This window comes from Eufriesea mexicana, unplaced genomic scaffold (assembly GCF_001483705.2).
Source record: "Eufriesea mexicana isolate 0111107269 unplaced genomic scaffold, ASM148370v2 scaffold320, whole genome shotgun sequence".
Classification (NCBI taxonomy): domain Eukaryota; kingdom Metazoa; phylum Arthropoda; class Insecta; order Hymenoptera; family Apidae; genus Eufriesea; species Eufriesea mexicana.
Genome location: NW_016908532.1, coordinates 632,511 through 653,844, shown reverse-complemented (window position 1 = coordinate 653,844; position 21,334 = coordinate 632,511). Strand labels below are relative to the sequence as shown.

Sequence of the window (21,334 nt, the reverse complement as noted above, 5' to 3'; positions counted from 1 at the left end):
GTTTTTCAAGATACAAGAATCCACGGTGCACAATTGAGGGTCAAACGTGGGTTTCCTTCGTGCGCTTTTCAATCATTACCACCTGAAAAGGGTCGTTTTAAAAGGGGGCGCAGCTTTTCAGGATAGTAACGACCGCATGCAAAAAAGCTCGACGATCGATCCACGTTCCTTCGGAACGTTTCATCGTAATCAATTCCTCGCGATGCTTCTTTTGTGCCCCGCTGCGAGACAAATTTCCCTTCGCTCGGTTGCGCATCTCGATTCCCATTCTTCGATCAGGCTCGCCTTGGCGCGTAAAAGCGGACCGTTGAAATTTTTCTAAAAGCACGTTAATTAAGATTACGGCATCGGTTTTAACTACCGCCGACGCTTTCGCCACCGATGCATCGACGGAGTATCGGTTGCGTGCAAATGATCGAGCCATTAATTGAGAACGGTTTTGGGAAAATGAATTTTTCCGTGAATCGAATTTAATTCACTCTCGTGTGTTTCGAGAATGTTCTTCTGGAATTTCGTCCCGGTGTTTTAGCGGAAATAAACGCAGTGCTTTTTGGTAATACCAGCGCGCAAGGTTCCGCAAAGCTTCCATAGTAGAGTTTTTATTACAGTGTGCAGTACTATTTAATAAATGTAATACGTTATGTTCTCGTTAAAATTTTTAATTTTTGGACACTGACTTTCTTTTTTTATTCGTTTTATATTCGTCTTATATTATTGTGCGGAATTTTGTTTCTCAAAATAACGTGTCAAAAAAGAAAATTCTATTCTTGGCTTTTATCAGGACGGTTCAACTGCTGGTCCAGTAGCTATGTTTGGTTATCACGTTTATTCCTCTTCCTTCGTTCGTAACCCAAGAGGCTCGGTCGAGCTTGGTGGGAATTCCCCCCACCATCGCCTCAAGTGACTTGCCTACAGGCATAGCGAGGCCGAGCGGTGGGCCTACAGTCGTGGTGGGGATGTCGCAGCTACCCGTAAATATACTACTTGGTTAGTTTGCTCGTCTGAATCGCGTAACAGCGCTCATTAATATAAATATTTAACTAATGGAAATTGTCAATTGTTAGACAGTAAGTTAAAAAAATAATACGCTAAATCGTTAAAATTAAAAATAAATCATTTTCTGTTATATAAAGGAATTTAATTATAAATATATTTATATTTTTTTTATAGTATAATAGTATTTCTGAGTCTCTGAGTATTTTTACGAAGAAGTTGGATGACGCACACGTGCTTTGTATAAATAGAACACGAGATAGTCATTGGAGAATGAAGGTGAGTGGATGCAAACGAGTTAAAAATTCCACGATTCATTGAATATTATTTCCAAGGACGTTCCTGAGGAAGCTTGCAGAGCATAGACGAAGACGTATTAGATTCGACACGGAGAAATACGCACGTGGTTCGTGCGCGCGTAACAGCAACGACGCATAAAGAAAGGACACACGGAGTGTGAGGACGTTAGTTCCTTCGTGTCAGAATATTTCCTGGGAGTATCTGATCCGTAGGTACGCGACGAATCCGACGATTCGAGGGAAACTTGAAGGTGCAACGTGCAACGAACTTCCGTAATTTGCTCCCTTGCCGTATTTCTCCCGGGGACTTTCCGCGGGGGAGCCAGCAGAAAGAGACTGGGAACATGCCGCGACTCCCCAGCCGCCATCCTGATTTCATTTGCGAAACGTGTATCAAATATCTATAGAAGCGTTCGTCGGTGACTGTGAAGCGCAACGCCGCCCTAACTTTGTGTTCCACTCGGCTACTGTTTTAACAGGTATCGCACTGTTCCAGAGATTTTGACTTTACCTCTGTTTTCCCACCGCAATCTACGTTCCTCTCGTGGGAGATCCAAAAATCGAGTACGCGAAATTTCCCCGTTTCACGATTCTTGATTGGTATTTACTTTGGTATTAACTTTTAAGCGTAAAGTATCGAGCTATATAGTAGCGAAACGCGTTATCTTCGAACGGTAGGCCGCGTTAGATATACATAGATGTTCTATTTATAGAGCGATCCTTCCACTCAGAGGTTCAAGGACAGTGTCGTCACAAAAAGCATCGGAGGAAGAATGCCAATCGGTCTCCAACACGAGCTAATATAACGTGTGGAGTGATAGGGTAACGTTGTATTAGTGGCATCATAAAAGTCTCGCAGCGAGATTCGTCTTTAACCTAACCTAGCATGACGTACAAGCATGCGCGTGTTCGAAAAATTCAGGTCGGAAACAATTACGTAAATTCCGATGAACGATCTGTTTGATTCATAAAGGAAATATGTCCGACTGCTCGGTTCTTAGGTATGTTGTTCGAGCGTAATTTGTTTCTCTGTTATTTATCGGTACGTAAGTTCGCTCGCTTCTGCCAGTTACGCACGCGTTCCCTTGCCGGTTGAAATTGCCGATCCTCGATAGGAAACTCGCTGAAACAAACTTCGCTAATTACGTTACGTCGACTTTTAGCACCTACCGAGCAACGCTGGAAAATTTACCAGGCATTCGACGTGGTTACGTAATTCAATGGCAAAGGTCGGAGGATTAGGTGAAGGGATAGGTTTGTTTTAAGGGATAATAAGGACGGCGGTGAGTGACCGAAAGCGAACGCGTAAGGTCGGAGACGAGTGGTGGGGATGACTCGCGTGCGCATGCGTGCGACGAGACGCAGCTAATGCATACTATCTACGTGAAGCAAAATTTAATCCAATGAATTAATTATAAACTACGCTCGACATCTCGGCCCCGGCTCAGCCAATTACCATGGATATGAAGTACGCCCTTTCGTACTCTTGCGAGACACTGCTTCTCTTACAGGACGATAGTATCGGAAATTTCATTTACTAACCTAGCTTGCGTCGTGTCTTTTCGCCATCGGTTGTATATCCTTCGACGCGTCATTGTCCGTATAATCTCCAGCTTTCGCGAGCGCCCGTCCCTCGTGGCGCTGTTCCATTCCTGTTTTCTTGTTTTCTCCAGTTGCACTGGAATTCTATTATCATCCCGTAAACTCGCGGAACGTCGTTAAACAATAAAAGCATTTTATAGATACGCGAATTCAACGCCGTGATAAAAATAGAGCCTGGGAAAGTTTCGCCTACAAGGAAAAACGACGTGTACTAATGGAGCAGAAGTTGGGGTAGCGTCCCATAGCTTCGAAGGTGTTTAGGGTGATTAATAGTTACCGGACTACTCTCCATAATTAATGTACACTCGTAAATTTAACTTTACAGCCGCCGACTATTTAGATATTACAATTAGGAAAAGTAAGTGATCCAATTTGTTACGTAACCCGGTGAAAGAAAAGTTTGCAAGGAGGAATACATCTCCCACGCAATCCCAATTCTTGCAATTTCGCTAATAGGAATACATTTCCCATGCAATTCCAATTCCTACAATTTCGCGAATTCTTTTAAAATTTTTTAAAAAGACTAATGATGACTAATTTCGTTCCTTTCCTTCGACGCTCGAAAGATATTGCAGCAGGACGCACTGCAGCAATTTTTTCCCCGTTTAAATTCCCCTTCAGAGTCGGTAATCTGGTATCTCGGCGCTAATCGACAAAGGACAAGCTTTGCTACCGCGTTACGAACCGAAAATGGCCGGATCTGTTCCGGGGGCAAGGGTCCTCGGTGTTCTTTATTCATTCGGCTGGTTTAACGAGTAAAGCCGTTCTTCGCAGGAGTTTTCCTGGTAATTGCAGTAAGTGTAGCATTGGAAGCGACCCTGATGCGGGCTAATAGCCCCCTCCTTTCAACTGGGGGCTGAAGTTTTGCGAGCCGGTATCGAATGCAGGGGTACGCGTTAGGTCTATACGTGTACATTTACGGTTAGAATTCCGGGGCGAACGTTGAAACGGCACTTTCGGAAAACGGTTATGTCGGACACGAAACCGCTCGAGTGGTCGCATAATTGGAGCTACCTTCCATTCACCTCGTTCAATTCTCTTCGTCTGAATTTCTTCAACCCCTCCACTTATTCTTCCCATTCTTCGAACCTTCGAATACGAGTGCATGGTAACAAGGGAATACGGAATCTTTCTGTTGAAAAGATAAATTTAATTATATACAACAGTCAATCTAGGATATACGGTGTGAATAAATTTTTTATAACCTAGATTTCGAGAGCGAATATTTATATAAACGTTAGATAAGAATTGGAGGTTAGGCGAATTGCGTCATGCACATTCTTTTAACGCTCAGTCAGTCGTTCCAGAGAAGCACTCAAAGATGGATACGCGTTCGAGAAAAGATGGTACAGAGCGCTTGCATTCTCACGGCTGACTGATTGACTCCATTGACACTTCCCCGATCAGAGGCAGTGACCATTATTGGCTAAAAAATGGCGTCGTAATCCTTGAAGCTATTAAAAAATAGAAAATTAATAAATGCCGATGCTGGCATATTCGATGTCACTTGGTTTCGTACGGCTTGCCGATTATCTTCGTCACCATTTTTGGTCAATAGCAGTCACTGCCTGCGATCAGGGGAGTGTCAGCGGAGTCAGTCAGCTATGAGGAATGTAAATACGCTGCGCCATCTTTTCTCGAACGCATGATATATCTTCCTCGAGTAATAAAAGAATTTAAAAGAGAATATATATATTTCGTAGTTATTTTACAATTATAAACCCATAATCTCAATATTTTTATTATCATTTTCGTATCGGAAGACATATGGAGAAAAAATGTCACGGCAATATTTTTGTTTAAATAACAAATACTTCGTGTATCGCGTGGAAATATTGTTTCCGAGGATAAATGTCTCAACTTTGCGCGATATTATTTAAAACGAAGGATATATCGATTATGTGCCCCTCCGCGTGAAACTGCACGGAGCCAGTAGCGTAAGTAAATCATAAATCATACTCAATGGACGGCTGTTACTTTAGAAAATATTCCAGCGCACTGATTCGACGTTTTATTTTCTGTACTACCTTTTCGCTGTTATTATTCCGGAAATATTTTCGAAGCTATCGAATTTTTATACGAAATATTCGCGTAGAATTTTTAATCAAAAGTCTTCGTGTCGTGGGTCGAATTATACTTCCGAGATGTAGAAAATATTTTGTCCGATTTGTTCGAGTAATATTCCGATTAACTCCTTGTCAAAGTTGAATCCACAGTATACCGTATAATTTTATAATTTAGCGAACGGGTTAAGTCTATGTCATTAAAAATTAACCTCGTCAATTTCTTTTCCCGTCTTGTGATTTACAGTGTGAGTTTATTATGAATTAATAAATAATCGGAAATATCGCAAGATAGATTAAATTCGATTTAAATCGGAAATGAAAATTAAGCGAGTTAAAGATGAAATTACCGAAGGGTGGATATAATTGATAAAATAATGATTATCGTTTCTTTCAGCGCGGAAAATACCACATCGTTAAAGTTAATTTTAGTTTTATGGATTGCTATTATTGACGTAGTTTATAATAGGAGAGTTCGAGAAGAGAGTTGTTGAAGTAAAAGTAAGGATCGACGAGGGACAATCCAGGCCCACGGGGAAGACCTAGGTTAGGTTAGGTGCTCATCGATACGTTGACCGTATTCGAGACTTGGCGAGAGTGGGGATAAGTTGGCCATGACAATATTTGGTAAAAAATTATAAGCAACTTTTTTCTAAATTATTCTGATTTTACAGGAAATAATTGGGTAAATAATTTTGTACTAAAAAACAATTTGGTGAAAAACATAAGGTCACTTATTCAAAATTATTGTGATTTCACAAGAAATAATTGTATTAAAAATTATCAGTATAAAATTATAGGTGATTTTTCAACTGAATTATTATTTTTCACATTTTATTTTGTCAGCCATATTTGCAAAAGAAACAATTTTTTTACAAAGAATAATCGCACATACATGTACAAGTACACGCACACGTGTATTTCACTGTCAGATACACATTTTACGCGATATTATTTCGCGGAAAATAATGTACGTAGAATTCAATGTAATTTAATCGGTATTTATAATAATTTAATTCGGATAAAAATACATCGTGGGTGAAAATACTGGTGGTATTTCGCGCAGGTAATAAATGCACCTATCTTCGTTAATAAAGCTTCATGTTTGAAATCAGATTAAGCTTGATATCGATATAAACACTCGGCGACCTTTTGATAACCTTAAGCACGAAAATTTAATGCAAATCAAAGATTTGCGAATTTTATTTTAGTATTATTTTATTTTAAGAAGCTTCCCGTTTTAATCTGCGAATATATCTCGACAAATACATTGGAATGGATAAAATTGAGCACTCGGGGCTCGAACGAGGTCACGTGAATTATTAGAAGTTCACAGAGGGGGGAAACCTATCGATAGAAGCCTCAGGATATTTCAAGGTTATCTTTTTTCTGTCCGCCATCTTTATGCCTGTCGATTTATGGAGTAACAGCTGTCATTGGAAACGAGTGGAACAAAGAAAAGCGCGGGCTCGTTTGAAAAGCCGGAATGACCTTGAGAAATCCGACGCTCCAATCTCTTTAACGAAACGCGACACTTTTACGAGTTCGCTCCATATCGCTGCCCGACGGTCTGCGATATCGTTAAATCGCTTTCGATAGATTCATATCTTCGTCCCAAAGAGTTAACTTCACTGGAGAATGTCTTTTAATCAATTTGCGTATGCCACGACAAGCGAGCGTTGAACAGGATTTAGTAATCCGGAAGAAATGACATTAAAAAGAAATCACGGTGTACTTTAATGCAGCCTTGTTCGGCTCGCGTAACTGCCAAATAACACGTAAAGTGTAAGGCTAAGAATAAAGGCCTGCCGAGTCGCGAAACTACACAGGGCGGTCGAGAAAATATATTTTCGCGAATCACTTGTAACCACAACGGTCAGCACGATTTAATACACTTATCTCGTGGTTATTCGAAGCACCTCTAACGCGACGGAAAAAGACAGAAACGTCTTTACGAATATAACCTCACATAACCTCGAAATGTTTCCCCACACGTGTCCTTTCAGAAACGAAGCGACGAGCATTCCGAAACGTATATACGTTTAGAAACGTATTAAAAGCATCAAGAAGAAATTGAAAGACTTTGCGGAGGGTCCAGCCAGCGGATATGTTAACCGACCCCTAAAACACGGGCTGTGGCTATGAATATTCCATTGCGCAGTCACCGTGTATATGCGAGGTCCTGTACGCAAATAGGTTAGGTCGTGCTCCGTATCGTTTGCATAGGTTGGTAGGTGTGCGCGTATCTTTCTAGGCGGTTGGTCGTGTATAGAGGTGGTCGTTTAGCCCGGGGTACGGAATATCTCCGTGTAATTGCACCTTTCGTGCTACGTGCGCAACGCCGTACGGTGCGAATCGCGTCGCGTAAATCTGTACGGGCAATTTCGATGCGCGTCTAGGCGCACAGCGACACATGCTCGATACTATCTTTAATTGAGCAGCGCCAACAGCCGACCAGCACGATGCTTGCCTCTTTCCAAACTAATTCGGCGCTGCCACTCGTCCGATTTCGTTCTCCAATTCGACACGCCGCGGCGCTATTGTTCCATTCGCCAACCAGCGAACGTCCTCTTCGCTGACCGTTTAGGAATCCCAGTATAGCCTGCGTTTGACCAATGCTGCGGACGTGGAATTTTAAGCCTCGAAATTAAACCCGTCATACTTTGATTTCTTTTATTCGTTATTTGCAAGATGCGATTAAATCGTTGTTTCGTGTTAAAGACGGATTACGAATTATCGTTAAACACGGAAAGAATGCAAGTTCAATTTGGTACAATTGTCAAATTTTCGAATGGTTGGCAGAGATATTCGCTTAATATTCGCAAGCGTGTTCGACGAGAAATAGTTGGATCCTCGCTCAAGTCCAAGGGTCGCTGTTCGAGGGACGTTCCTGACACTGCGGAACAATCAGACTTAATCGCGAATATCGTCGGTAGAACAGTTTCGCGACCTGGGAAAATTAGTTCTCGTACAAAATTCTAAATATTCCAAGTACCTTCGACCGGATGTAGCCAATATCGGTGAAGTCAAGAACACGGCAATAGCGCAGATGTCGGCAGGCGGCAGGTGTACTCACCATTCTATAGCGCGTTTCATAAGTACTACGTGAAAGTAATGCTCGTATAGCTAGTGGGAACTTTTCCCATCGGACTTGCACTAAAGGATCTTCCGCCGCTCTCGAGATTTTAATAAAAAAATTTATCCAATTGCTAGGTATTTTAAATCACATTCCATTTTGATCTCTGAAACTTTATTCTTTGTTCTTTTGAACTCTTCTGTCAAGAAAAATTTCCGGCTCCTGCCTCCACTACTCTCGTTTAAATATTCTGATATTCCTATAAAATTCGTAATAGCATATAGACAGTGATACATTGGAAGTTTTCCGTGTCGTCGAAATTGACATTGAAGAATAACGTCGGTGTTTGAACTTTCTTAATTATTGTTCGATGATATAGAGGCATCTTGGGTTTTTGTTTCTTAACCGCGCGTTTCCCGTATGATTTATGATACACGCACGACGTGGGAGATAAAGAGGGGGATATTCGAAGCTACAAGGAATTTTATGGGTTACCAAGAGCTGGGTCGCAGCTGTGCGTTTCCGCTGGGTGCGTATAACATTACATCACTCTCGCATGCATGGGCTCGAGCGACAGGGACTATAGAGGGCTCGCAACGTCTTCGTGCTATCTCGTCGCGAAGCAATTATCCCTGCATCACTGTAGTGGCGCTGAGGTCGAGGATCGCCGGTTAGAGCAGCCATACTTGACTCTTCCTTTTCTCGGGCAATATATATATATATATATTCTCGCAACGTCACGTGGGCTGATATATCGATAACATTATTAAGACGCATAGATCAATGAGAAGCATTATATTAATTTTAAACGAAGTAATAAAATGCATAATGAAATCGTATAATTATATGGACATGGACCATCTACATTATTTATTATTTGGTTTTATTTTCAAATAAAGAACAAAAATGAAAAATAGAAGAATTAAACTATATAAATAGATTTAAAAATAGGTTTACAAATATACAAATACTCTACAGGTGTTTCGTTTTGTCTTCAGGAAACTTACCAATAGAAAATTATGTTGAAGCTGCTAATCAGCGAAGTCAAGAAACTTTCAGGTACAAAATTAGGTTAAAAATTTAATATTGAAACAAATTGTTTACTATTGACTATTTTGGACAAATCGGTATATGGAAGCTCGGTGAGTCGCATACGTAGATGGAGTACTCGAGTACGTCTGGGTTAGATGGTTTCCGGCGCCCGCTAGAGGCGCTGCCTCCGTGGAAAACAATTTCTCCAGGTGGAGCGATACGTCTTCGAAACGGAACGACGGAGGAGAAAACGTCGTGGTCGGGATAAGAAACGTTCGGGACGATTGAAACACCCGTTTCTGTTATCGCCCCAGGAATTCCAGGAAAATTCCGCCGCGGGGAAACGAGTTTCTTTGCACCCGGTCCTCGGACAATTAACCGATCGCACGTTCGACCGACCTATCGAACAAACGCTTCTTTATCTTCCCGGATATTTGCACGGCATTTATCAACGAGCTGCTCTGAACAAAAGATTCGAACGATCTTTTACCAGAGTTCAAATTTTCAAAAGATGGTTGGAATAAAATAAATATAAATTTAGAAAATTAGTATCACTGGTGACCACTATAGCCGCACTGAGAGGACAAGCGCTGTTCACTGATGACTACCATAGCAGTCAGCATGTTAAATCATAGCGCAAGGAGCTAAGTGATCCACCCTGTAGATCAGAGAAACTTCTACCGAGGAATATATCTATGGACATAAACGTTTAGGTATAGTGGAACATCAGAAGGAAGACACGATGTCGTGATCGAGTTACACGAGACGAATGCAAATTGTAGCAGTGGTAACGTGGACGTTATTAATTCCGGTGTTATATGGATCCCAGAACAACGAAGGGAAAAAGAAAATGGTGAAATCTGCCGGGGCTAACTGCAGATACGGTCGCGCGAGCTGTAATATCGATTGCAGCGATCCGACGAGTCCTCATTAGTCGAATTTCCAGGCAACAAAACCGGCGTCTGCTAGTCCTGCGCGTGACCGGATTGACAAATGGGTATTGCGAATTTTCTTGCGCAATGAAATCTCGAGTGCTGCCATCTAGAGCAATGAGTCGCTATTACTGAGAATTTTATAGTCAAATTGAGCGCCGATGATGAACAGAATCGAAATCAGAGAGATGCACGTCGTGCGGTAGAATGAGGAACTTCCCGTAATTTCTTATCCTTTTAACTTTTTAGGGGGTTGCGTCGAGGTAACTGGTGAAACAAGAGAGCAGAAGATGACTGTATGTGTAAAAATAAGCAGGAAAGGAAGAGTACAATTTGCTCTTGCAAGGTCCCGTTTTAGATATAGACCGTGGTGGCGCTAGTGAGTTAGATGCAATGTCACGATGAGGCCCAAGGATCATCGTTACTCTTTACAATCTCATCGCGACTCTTTGAGTCAAAGCTATGGAGATATTCCGATTCTTTCGATCGGAACCAAAAAGACGTTCCAACTCTTGGGGTCAGAATTGTAATGGTGCCATTTTGGTCTTTTGGGTCAGAGCCATAAAGACACCAATCATCTACCGCTGTAGCAACTCTGAACCAATATATTTTCTCTCATCTACTTTGTACACAGTTCCAGTCTACCAATCCTTATCTATCTTGGCTCGACTTTAATCTATATAGCACACATTTATACTCGTAATCAGTGGTTCAACTGAATAACTGTAAATTGTAAAATGCATCTTGTTACCCTACTACAGGCAAGAGAAATAAATAAACAGTTTAGTTACTAATTAAGTTCTAACCTAAACAGTATAATAGCTAAATAGTATTTTATAGTCAAAAGAGAAAATTCATTTCCTTTTTTCAACGAAATATTTCCTCAGACGATAATTGAAAAATTAATCATGTAATCAAATTCTAACCTAAGTGTCTCAGTCATTGGACATTCGAAGATAGAATATGTGAGTGGAAGACACCTAACGTAACATTTCGGATATTTTGCACGAGGACGCGTTAGCGAGGAGCGACGGTGATTTACTTAAATACACAGAAGATAGTGCAAATATTTGATCGGCGGATCTCGACGAGAACAATACGTCCCTACGGAATGGCGGAATGAATCGCGTACGCGCGAGGGAGATGGTATCGTGAAGAAACCGTCGAGTCATTTTCCGGATTAAATCGGGAAAGTGTTGGTTGGGACGAGCTGTCTTCCGACACGTTTCGCGAACGACGCGAGAGGTGGTCGTTTCTTATCTCGGAGCGTCCCAACGCCGCTAACGCCATCTGCCGCTTCTTGGACAACTGGAATTTGTGCCATGTGAGAAATGAGGGGCGAGCTGAATGGCGAAAACTTGGACAAATATTCTGGTCTTGTGGAGTTTCAGCGTCTCGGTCAATAAAGCTTGTCGCTGGATCGTGTCCATTGTGGATCCCCCTTGAGACACACTCTGTCGTTCAGTCGCTCACACACGACCGTAAAGCGTAGCGTACGAATGGCCAGTTTCTCCTATGCTGGGTGCATATATTTTGCTAAACTGCGACGAATAATACGCGCATTTCTATTCTCCTGGGTATTCAATGCAGAGCTTACGTTCATTCATCGTTAATTCGAGACTAGTTCGTGAATTTCATTATCCCCCCTGTCCCACTCTACGTGCCGTAGTTTTCCTTCAGCATTTCCTTCGACGATTGCCGTTGGCCGCCATTTTGGACGGTCAGTTATTACGAAACAGGTCGAGTTTCAATCTCCCAATTTTATTTAACGGAATCGGTTTCAGGTGGTCGTTCGTTTACTCGGTGTGTTGTGCTTCGTAAGTTTACACCATCTTCCAGTCGTTCCCAGTGAGCTCGCTTAATGGGAATTCGCCAGCACTCTAAACTGGACCAAAGCCGCTGTGAATACAGCGCCCTCTGTGAACCTTATGTAATGTCGTTTAACTCGTGTAATAACTCGACTTTTAAAATGAAATTAAGGAACGTTTAACAGCCTCGAGAAGAAAGTACGAATGTAAAAGACTTTCGCGCGAAGTTTCACGGGAAATACGGGAACGAAGGCTGTAGAATACGCTGAACGCGCAGATGGCGCTGCTTTAAAACGTCCGCTTTTTCCCGTCGATAAGCTAGTCGTTACAATAATACCATTCCGCTTAGTAACGTGATGCACCGGCTAATGTAATCTCGTTAATGCCCTACGTTAATCCTATTTTCATGAAAATGTTCCACGCTACTAAAATCGCCGCCTAATGCTACTAATTAGTCGCCATTAATCGCGGCGCTAGTGTCGCTAGGGCGTTTTACCTACGCACTTCAGCGGCAGTCTCTTTGAACGTAACACAGCGGTCAATTTTCCGACCATATTTCATTCGGAATTGTACATTGTAATTTATGGCATGCGTTAATTAACTTCTTTCACCGTGATCAGGTAAAGAGTCGTATAGGGTGTGCTGATAGGTTAGTCGCGAAATTATTAGGCGATAACGCTCCGTGAAATAACTTTGAACGGATACAGTGTGTTGACGAAAATTTGCATCGATTCGTGTGTTTGTCGGTGTATTTGCTGCTCGTGCTATAGTGTATGCTGTGAATGGAAACGGTGAAAATCCGCCACACGGTTGTTCTCCATATATTTTAATCTGCTTTTAGGGATCGAAGATTATTCGGGATTCCTTTAGGTGAATTATTAAATCTGTCTTTCTTTTTTTCTAGGCTATAACCTAGTATGTAAAATGGGTCTCAAAGAATTTTAAATTGTACCCGATTCAACGTATTTTCTATAAAATAGTTTTTAACAATAAAATGATTCAGGCTGATCGTAATGAATGATCTCAGATTTTATTTCAACAGCTTGGTTGAAGCTAATGTTAATTTTTGTTCAAACGGGAAATTATACATGAGTATTAATTTCCATTAAAATTAAATTATACTATGGTTAGGTGCACATCACAGGTACGTAGTTACAGTGTTAATAAATAATGAATATCTTCAGATGGCGGTATTAACTGACTCACCCTGTATAATAATAATTATATTACGCGAGCACAGTCAATTATTATATAATTACCCAGTGTCAGGTCGAATCATATAAATTGAAATACATCGTTGACACGAACAGTTGAAACCACATACGTGACTCTAATTATATTGCTCATAATACAAATTGTTTCCTCGATAGGTTACAGAATTAAAAGTAAATCAGTGAGTTATTCGCATTTTCCTGAAATATAGGGTTTTTCACAGAACACCCTTCCATATTCTTCCTTTACTCTTTCATACAGGAAGAGATTAAAATTTCCACTTGAAACGAAACGATAAATGTTACATCGTGAATTGAACTGGAATAATATAGCTTTTATGCGAACGAATTTTTTCAGAACCAATATCCTCGAAATTATAGTAGCCTTCTAAAGTACTCCACTGTAATATAAAATTATATATTATAATATATAATATGTAATATATAGGATAATAAAATTTAATTACCTTAATTATTGCTAATTTTAGGTATCTTCAATATAAATATACCAGTATCGTGTTGAACGTAATATTTTGGAACAAGGAAATATATATATATATGTATCTCCAAACATTCACGATAGTGACTTTATCGATCGACAATTGGTATACGTACGCGAATATCAATTTTAGATATTTTTAATACAAAATACCAGCATCGTGTTGAACGCAAAATTTTCGAAGAAAATATATGTACCTCGGCACGTTCACGTCAGTGACTTTATCGATTGATAGTTGGTACAACTGTGTAAATATGAATTTCGGATATTTTTAATATAAAATACCAGCATCGTGTCGAACGTAAAATTTTCGAAGAAAATATATACGTATATGTATCTCTATACCTGCACGACAGTAACTTTATCGATCGTCAGTTGGTATGCCTGTGTGAAAGATTAGAGCAGTGACAATATAAATTCTTTCTTGCGAGAAAATATAATAAATCACGAAATCCGAAGACACGTCGAGGATCGGGTCACAAACGCCCATAATAGCACGGTACAATTGTAGTCGTGGCGCGAACGTTTAAATCTAACTTAAATTTAAATTCGATCGATCAACGTTTCTAATTCGATGCTAAGATGGCGGCGCTCGAAGTAGCGAAGTAGGTTAAGCGAGACCGGTCCGCGCTTCTGTCGAGATCAATCTTAAACAGCGCGTAGCTCGATGAGAAAAGCATATTATAGGGATGAAAAGAAGAGTCGGGACGATCGAGTATCGAACAACCGTGGGGAGACGTTGAGCGTTGCCGCGATCGACGGCAACATGGAGCCGAGTGCGGCTGAAAAATTCATGCTACCTTTCCAACGTTTCCGATATCGAAAGCGAGAGAAAAAGGAGAAGTCGACATCCTTTAAGGCGCGAAATGACGTATTCCCGTTAAAGGTTGTGAAGTGCACCGATTCCATCCAGAGTTATCCAGTTTTTAAATTAGAATCTCTGGAGAAGGAATAACTACGGAATAAGTTCCGATCGAGAAAGTAATGGTACTTGACAGATTTAGACTGACTCGAGAATCATTCCTGTAACGCTTTTCCAGCATATTTTATTATTCCTACTGATAGATTTGTAGGTGTGATTGCTTTAGCCAATAAAAGCGCGATTGATAATCAGACAGACTGCAACATCACTGTGTAGTATCTTCGCTGTGCCGTGTACAAAATTTAACGAGGATGTTCGATATATACTTTGTGTCAATCATACTGTAGATCAGTTACTTCTACGATATTATACTCTACACAAAGGCACGCACACATATTTCATCCCCGTCGCGATTATTATTAGAGGAACTGGGAACCGATTATACTCGCACACGCATTTCCACACACACCTTCTCACTAGAAATGAAGAACAAATGGAAGGGGTAGACCGACAGTCAGTCTTCAAATGAACGCCAACATGTGACGTTTTGTAAGATTACATCTTAGTGCTCTGTATCAGTTTTGTATTTTTAAAGCTAGGAATAGTGCACGAAGCGGAATGTCCGTCACATTTTTGACGTAGCTTGATTTCAGTGGTCGAAAAAATATTCCATTAATCGATCCATAAAGAATTTTTTCGATTGTTAAAATTGCCATGTTTGAACGCGGCGACTGAACCGATAAAGCAAGTGGAGTGTCTGCGACAAAGAGAAAGGATACATTGCAGGATGCGCGCGCAAGTGAGGTTAACCTTCAAGGGAATCTGAACGCGCGTAATGCTGCCTATCGAAGCATACGAAATAATATATATGCATTGTGTGTTGGGAAACGTTAATTCCGCCATGTTAACTCATCTTTCGATATTTATCCGGAGAATTTTTCCATACAAGCTGAATATATTTTTCCAGATACTCGCACAGTTCTAGATAAATCGGATAAGCTGTATAATGGGTATAAAAGCGATGGTTTGCTGGAACGTTTTTAGGTGCACCCTATTCCAAGTGGAACTAACGATCACAAGAAGAAAAACTGACCGGGTAAACATAATTTCACCGAAACAAAGGAGAAAGGAGGAAACCGATAGTAATCGATGCGTCATGGTACAATGCTTCCCCATTTGTATTCAAGCAATAACGAGAAAAAGCTGCAAGTTTTTGCTAACTTCTCGTTATCGTTCGCGCGAAATTTCCGTTTTATGCTGCATCGAACGTATATTCGAACATTAATCTTTCACCGACTTTAAGAATTGCCTAGAAAGAAACTATCTTCGCATTAATCGAGAGAGGCTCACCGTTTCGGTTTCGGTTTCGGTAGGTACACTTTGGAAATTAATACGTACACCACACAAACTTTTTTAAAGTAATCAGATGGTTTGTCTTGAAATATAAGAGAATTCCATACGTTTCTTCACCAAGAATATTTTTAATTTATTTAACTATAATTCATTAAAATATGTGCTTGATCTATTATCTTATACGTTTATTAATACAAAAATTACAAATAAGATTTTGTTAAATTAATGATAAAAGATTAAAGACATTCTTTGTGTTATAATGCAAAATTTTTTTATTTTCATGGTAATTTTTCTAATATAGTAATATAATATTTTTCAGGAGTGTAAGGTTCTGAGTTTTCATGCATAGTCTGGAGCACGAGAGGATTAAAACGAAAAATCTCTTTACATATTTTAACAGCAGGTTATCGGAGTGCTTTGATGAAATTCAAATGTATATTAAAAGCATTCTCGATTGTTCTTTTTTCCCATGGTTATCGATCTACACACATTTGCCTAAACGCGCTAGAAGATATTAATATCGTCGAAAACACGTTTTGTTTCAGACAATTTTTCAGAGGAGAATGGATATTAAAAGCAAGCGGCGTATAATTTGAAATCAATAGAGTTGTGCTCGACGTTTAATAGGATAGTGGTTTTCGACCCAGATATTATTTTAACCCTGCACAATAATTAATCGGCAGCGTGGTAATCTCGTCTTTCTTATTATTCAGAACGTTCCTTTTTCATGGGCATAACGCAATTAAAGAAATAAAAGGCGTATTAATATTCCTTTTCTGGGGCTCTTTGTAATAAACATTCGTCTTTTTTTAGTGGCAGTTCTAATTTGTCGATTGCAACCCTCGTCTGGATCTTTAAAATGGTTCGTGGCTTCTTTTTCTTTTTTTTTGTTTTATATTTCTTTATTTTCTTTCTTTCCTTTTGCAGAGGAATGAATTCATTAGTAGCCGTAGCCGAGAGGGAAAAAGAAAATTACAAGATTGTTAACCGAAGCCGCGAGTTGGACGAGGTCAAAGGTGCAATCTCAATTTTCTACATCTCCTTCAATTACATCCCCGAGGCATTAATCTTCGCGAAGTAGCGCCGTGCTTCTGTGTACTCCATAATACATTCAAAAAACCAGCGATACACGCTCGATTGTACGCCTACTCGAATATTAAAAAGTTTTTTTTTTTTTTTTTTTTTAATTATCCACGTGTAACTAAAATGTCTACGTGACTGACGTATCTAAGTAAATATGATATATTTACATTTATAAAAAGTACACTAGTACACACGTTGTTACGTAAGAGATAAAATTAACGAGATGAAAGATAATTTTGTTTTATCTCAAACGTGACATAATAACTGGTCTTTGTATTTTTATAGATATTCAAAATATGAAGCTGCTTTTGGCACAATTAATTTTGTCTTTTATTCACATAGGAATATGGCTATATATATATAATAGTTTATCCTTATCGTATTATACTTCAGTTAATCACGTGTGCCATATTGATGTATATATTACAGGTTGGTAATACTAATATTATATTCTGTGTAGAACTAAAATGCTATTAAATTCATAGATAATAATACCAATGTCGCTATGAATTTATTTCACGCTGTTGTTAATAGGAAATTTTGACCAATAATGTTATTAATGTTCTTAACCAGCAACATGCCCAAATTTATTTAGCAGACTGAATTAACTTCTAATTTAGAATTTCGTGTCGCTATCGATTCAATGCTTATGCATTGTTATATATCCAGAATACAAGCTGTTGTAGATTCTACCATCTACTGACACAAAGGATCATTACAATTTAATGGTCCCAATGTAGTGAGCTGCACATTGTTACATACAATCCAGACTTCTGAATCGAAATACTCAAACCGATGGTAATTGGTAAGTATAGAACGGAACTGTTATTAGGTTAGGTTACCCGTTAAAGCATTTAACGTTATTAAAATATTTGTAATATTTAAGTTCGTCGACAGAAGCTGATTAACGATAAACAGAGAGGACAATCTTACCCGAATTAGAAGTGGAAAATTGTAAAAATATGGAATTATAGCGTGTCGACGAAATAACCTCAAAAAATGCAAGGTTTATTTGTTATGTTGCGCGATAATAATTGCGTGAAGATGGAAAATGAAAAGTATTATCAGAAAAACGAGCGAATTCAAATGTGTTGCGTTTGGTGTTCGTAGAGATAACGGGTCTCGCGACCGCTAATCAGGTCGGAATTGGTTGGCATTGTCGAAATTTCCACGAGGCGACGCGTCGCGCCATTACGTTTCACCGCAACGACCGTGCCCTTTCGCTCGGAATTCGATGACGTTGTATTCGGTGAATTAAAGCGTCAACGCGCAGTGACGCGTTAGCTTGCACACCGTTTTGTTTTTATGTGACTGTGAAAAAATGGCCGGAACAAATTTACTTATCGTAATTAAGGTAATTTACTGTGATTTCATTATCCATCTTCGACTGTCGTTCCCTAGCTCAATTGCGTACTTTATTATCACGTATCTTCTTCAACCTGGTGACATAACCTCAAATTATTATATTTATACATTATATAATTATTATATTTATTAATTTAACAAAAATTAATTTTACTACAGTTACTAACAAAAGATATATTTTTTATTTGCAGATTATCATCAGTATGTAGCAAACACCCTCACTGCTAGATGAGGGCCTGCTAGAGAGCCTTACCGATGAATCCCAGGACGAAGCACATCCCTTGTTTACGTTCCTGCTACCTGCTACATATCATAGCGCGACGGTCATCAGGCCCCACTAGACAGCACCGTAGGAACCAACAAGAAAATAAACCCTGGTAAAAGGCGACCCCCACAAGTATAATACAACCAGGTAATAAATATATTGTATCATGTTATATATAGTTCAATCATCAATTGAAGGTTAATATTAAAATTACTGATTCACGATATCTACATATATATAGTATATGTAAACATGAAGAAATTAAAATTGTAAATTTTTGTAAATAAGTAAATTTTTAATCATCCGGATAAATTCGGTAATTGCAGCATTGATAAAGGAAGGGATGAAAGGATGGAAATGATATTAGATCCGTGAGAGTGCTTTTCCTTCAATAATGACACTGAAAGAGTAACAAAACAGTATAAGAGGTTCCATTCGTGAGCAGATCTAGCCTACAAACGAAGCAGGTTGGGACCCATTAAACGTATATTCTCTCTCAAATTGATTATACACACACATACACACACGTACACTTGAATCTCGTCGAAAGAACGAATTCGATGAATATACAACTCGGGTGTTCCCTGAATTGCATCGCATATCGAGCCAGTGAATCGAACGAAGAAAAGGAAGATTAAAATCTGTTAATTCCACGCTTTACGATGCATCGAAGAGTAACACGATTGTGTTTTAAGTACATCGTCGATTGAACTCTGTAGAGTATCCAACGGCATCGAACAGGCACGGTTGAATGAGCCAAGTATTTTTCATTACGATTTCCTTTGAAAGTATTTACAAGGTAGCCAGAGTCGAAGGAATATGATGGAAATACATGGAACGGAAAAGAGTGGATGCAAGAGTGGCAGGGGTGAAGGGTGCACGTTAAATGGGGGGCTGGAGCGGAACGGCGCATTCGGAGAATGCCAGGCTATCAGGTAACAAGGAAGAATCGCCGTACAGTGCCGCGAGAAAGGCGAGCCACGCGAAATCCGGTGTTTCAGGAACGTCGCAAGCTTCTTAGCATCAGCGGAGAATAAATCGTGCGAGAAGAAAGAGGAACTCGACGGTTGACGCTGTCGCGAAATAATACATCTCGGTGTAAAGGGGCTGCATAAATAAGAGCCGCAGCGGCGCTAGTGTCGCGGCAAGCGAGGCCAGTCACGCCAGAAGCGTCGCTTCAATTTATCAACTGTCGAGTGAACGCCTTCCAAGAGTTTTACTCTTCTTTAATCTACGAACCAACTATCGGTGAGCATATCGGTAACGAAGCTTACAAGATCCGCGCTTTTCTTCCTCTCCCTTCTTCTCTTTTGTTGTTACGCTTTGTATTCGTCTCTTCTCTAGACCAGTATCGAACAAGTTTCAATTCATTCGTGTTTGGAGGCACCACAATGGAAGCTGGGTAATAGCGGTACAGCATTCGAGAGGCAACATCGACCTAGCTTTTGAACCCGTGTTCTTACCACGTTCGATCGGTTTACCATTGGTTATGCTTTAGCAATCTCTTGTCGAGGAAGAAACGAAACGATAAAAGGGGTTAGAACAAGTTTTAACATCACGTTCACGGTGACATAGTTTCTTAACTCTTCAGAATACTGGTCACTGATCTCTAATCTTCAATATGTATTTCTCTGAATTTTTGAGTCTCCTAATGCAATGTCAATCCGGTATCGGCTCGCCGTGTCGCTCATCTACGACAGGCTGTTCCAGGAAGTGGTGGGAGTAGTGGAATAACGGTGGGGGTCTCGAGAGACCCCGTTACCATTGCGCGAGGGACCGTACTGCGAGGGTAAATTCACCTCTGGACCCGTAAGGTTCGCTTATGTAATACACTATTTGCCCCTCTATGCTTAAGATGATTGGGTACTCACCTAATCGTCACAGACTCAGCTGACGTTTCTGCTTACAGGTCTTGAGAGGAATCTTTGAAAACTGTTTTGAACCTTCTGAAGCTTCTTTAAATGGAAATGGAATTTTGCATCGTCCAGAAACTTCTTGAGAAACTTCCAGAGGAACAATCACTTTCATATACAGCGTGTATATGTTGTATCGTTAGGATCGAATACCCGGAAACGTTTTGGAAACGGATGAACGACTTACGGATAGAGGGGTTATTTTTCTAGGGTGTGTAACGCGGAGCTATAAGAAATTAAATCAGAGCAGTCGGCGGGTGGGAGGGCACGGTAGAGTCTGGCTGGCTGGCGTTTCGCGGGCTGTTCTATTTTCTTGGTTGCAATTGCAGTTGCAACGGGCGGACCATCTGTTTTGTACGCGAGCGGGTTTCGTTATGTCCCGCTAGTTCGGATGACACCTCCCGTATTAAAACAATACCGAATGACGCGTGACGCCTGTAGCCTCGGTAAAATATTGTTTATATGCAAATTACTGCCAACGGCAAACTTCGAGCTAACGGGCTTTCCTTTCGAGAGACTTGTTGGTATTTTTCATTTGTAACCAGTCCCACGACTGACACCGAACTCGGGATTTTTCCTACGCGCCAAATGCGCAATTTGTTTTCCACTATATGAAACGTGTTGTTGTGAAACGTAAACGCGTATTTTATAAACAGCTACCGCGTTCCTTTCCGTCTATTATTTACCTGTGCCGAGTGAATTTTATACACTGGATGGGGAGTTAACCTCTACAAGTTAGTATAAGTATCGCTCTGATTTATTTTTCTTTCCTTTCCTTTCTTTTTGTTACATTTATGATAACATTATTTCATTTTATGATCGATATCGAATATCGAAATTCGACAGAATTTTAACCTTTTAAATCGCTGTCGACAGTACTAAATAGTAACGGAAGGATTCAAAATTAATATCGTACGTTACTGGTTAATGCTCGAGTTTCTTATCGCCTCTAAAATATCCCAAATTACTGGTTCAGCA

General features: G+C 40.0%; 2 long non-coding RNA genes across 4 annotated transcripts in view; both read left to right on the top strand.

The window, feature by feature from the left end:
* The window catches only part of LOC108545193 (uncharacterized), a 46,795-nt gene extending 26,919 nt beyond the window's left edge, over window positions 1–19,876 (top strand). Inside the window, exons 1-5 of one of the 3 annotated variants that reach the window (XR_001890076.1) lie at window positions 17,770–17,819; window positions 18,370–18,590; window positions 18,770–19,378; window positions 19,445–19,691; window positions 19,788–19,876. This is a non-coding gene — a long non-coding RNA (uncharacterized LOC108545193). Of the gene's footprint in view, window positions 1–17,769; window positions 17,820–18,351; window positions 18,591–18,769; window positions 19,379–19,444; window positions 19,692–19,787 lie in introns of those variants that run through there. The other 2 variants (XR_001890075.1, XR_001890074.1) reach the window with 2 other exon arrangements.
* On the top strand, window positions 14,925–16,808 carry LOC108545192 (uncharacterized). Its single transcript, XR_001890073.1, has 4 exons — window positions 14,925–15,746; window positions 16,050–16,417; window positions 16,544–16,592; window positions 16,658–16,808. It is a non-coding gene; the product is annotated as an uncharacterized LOC108545192 (long non-coding RNA).
* Window positions 19,877–21,334: the final 1,458 nt, after the last annotated feature.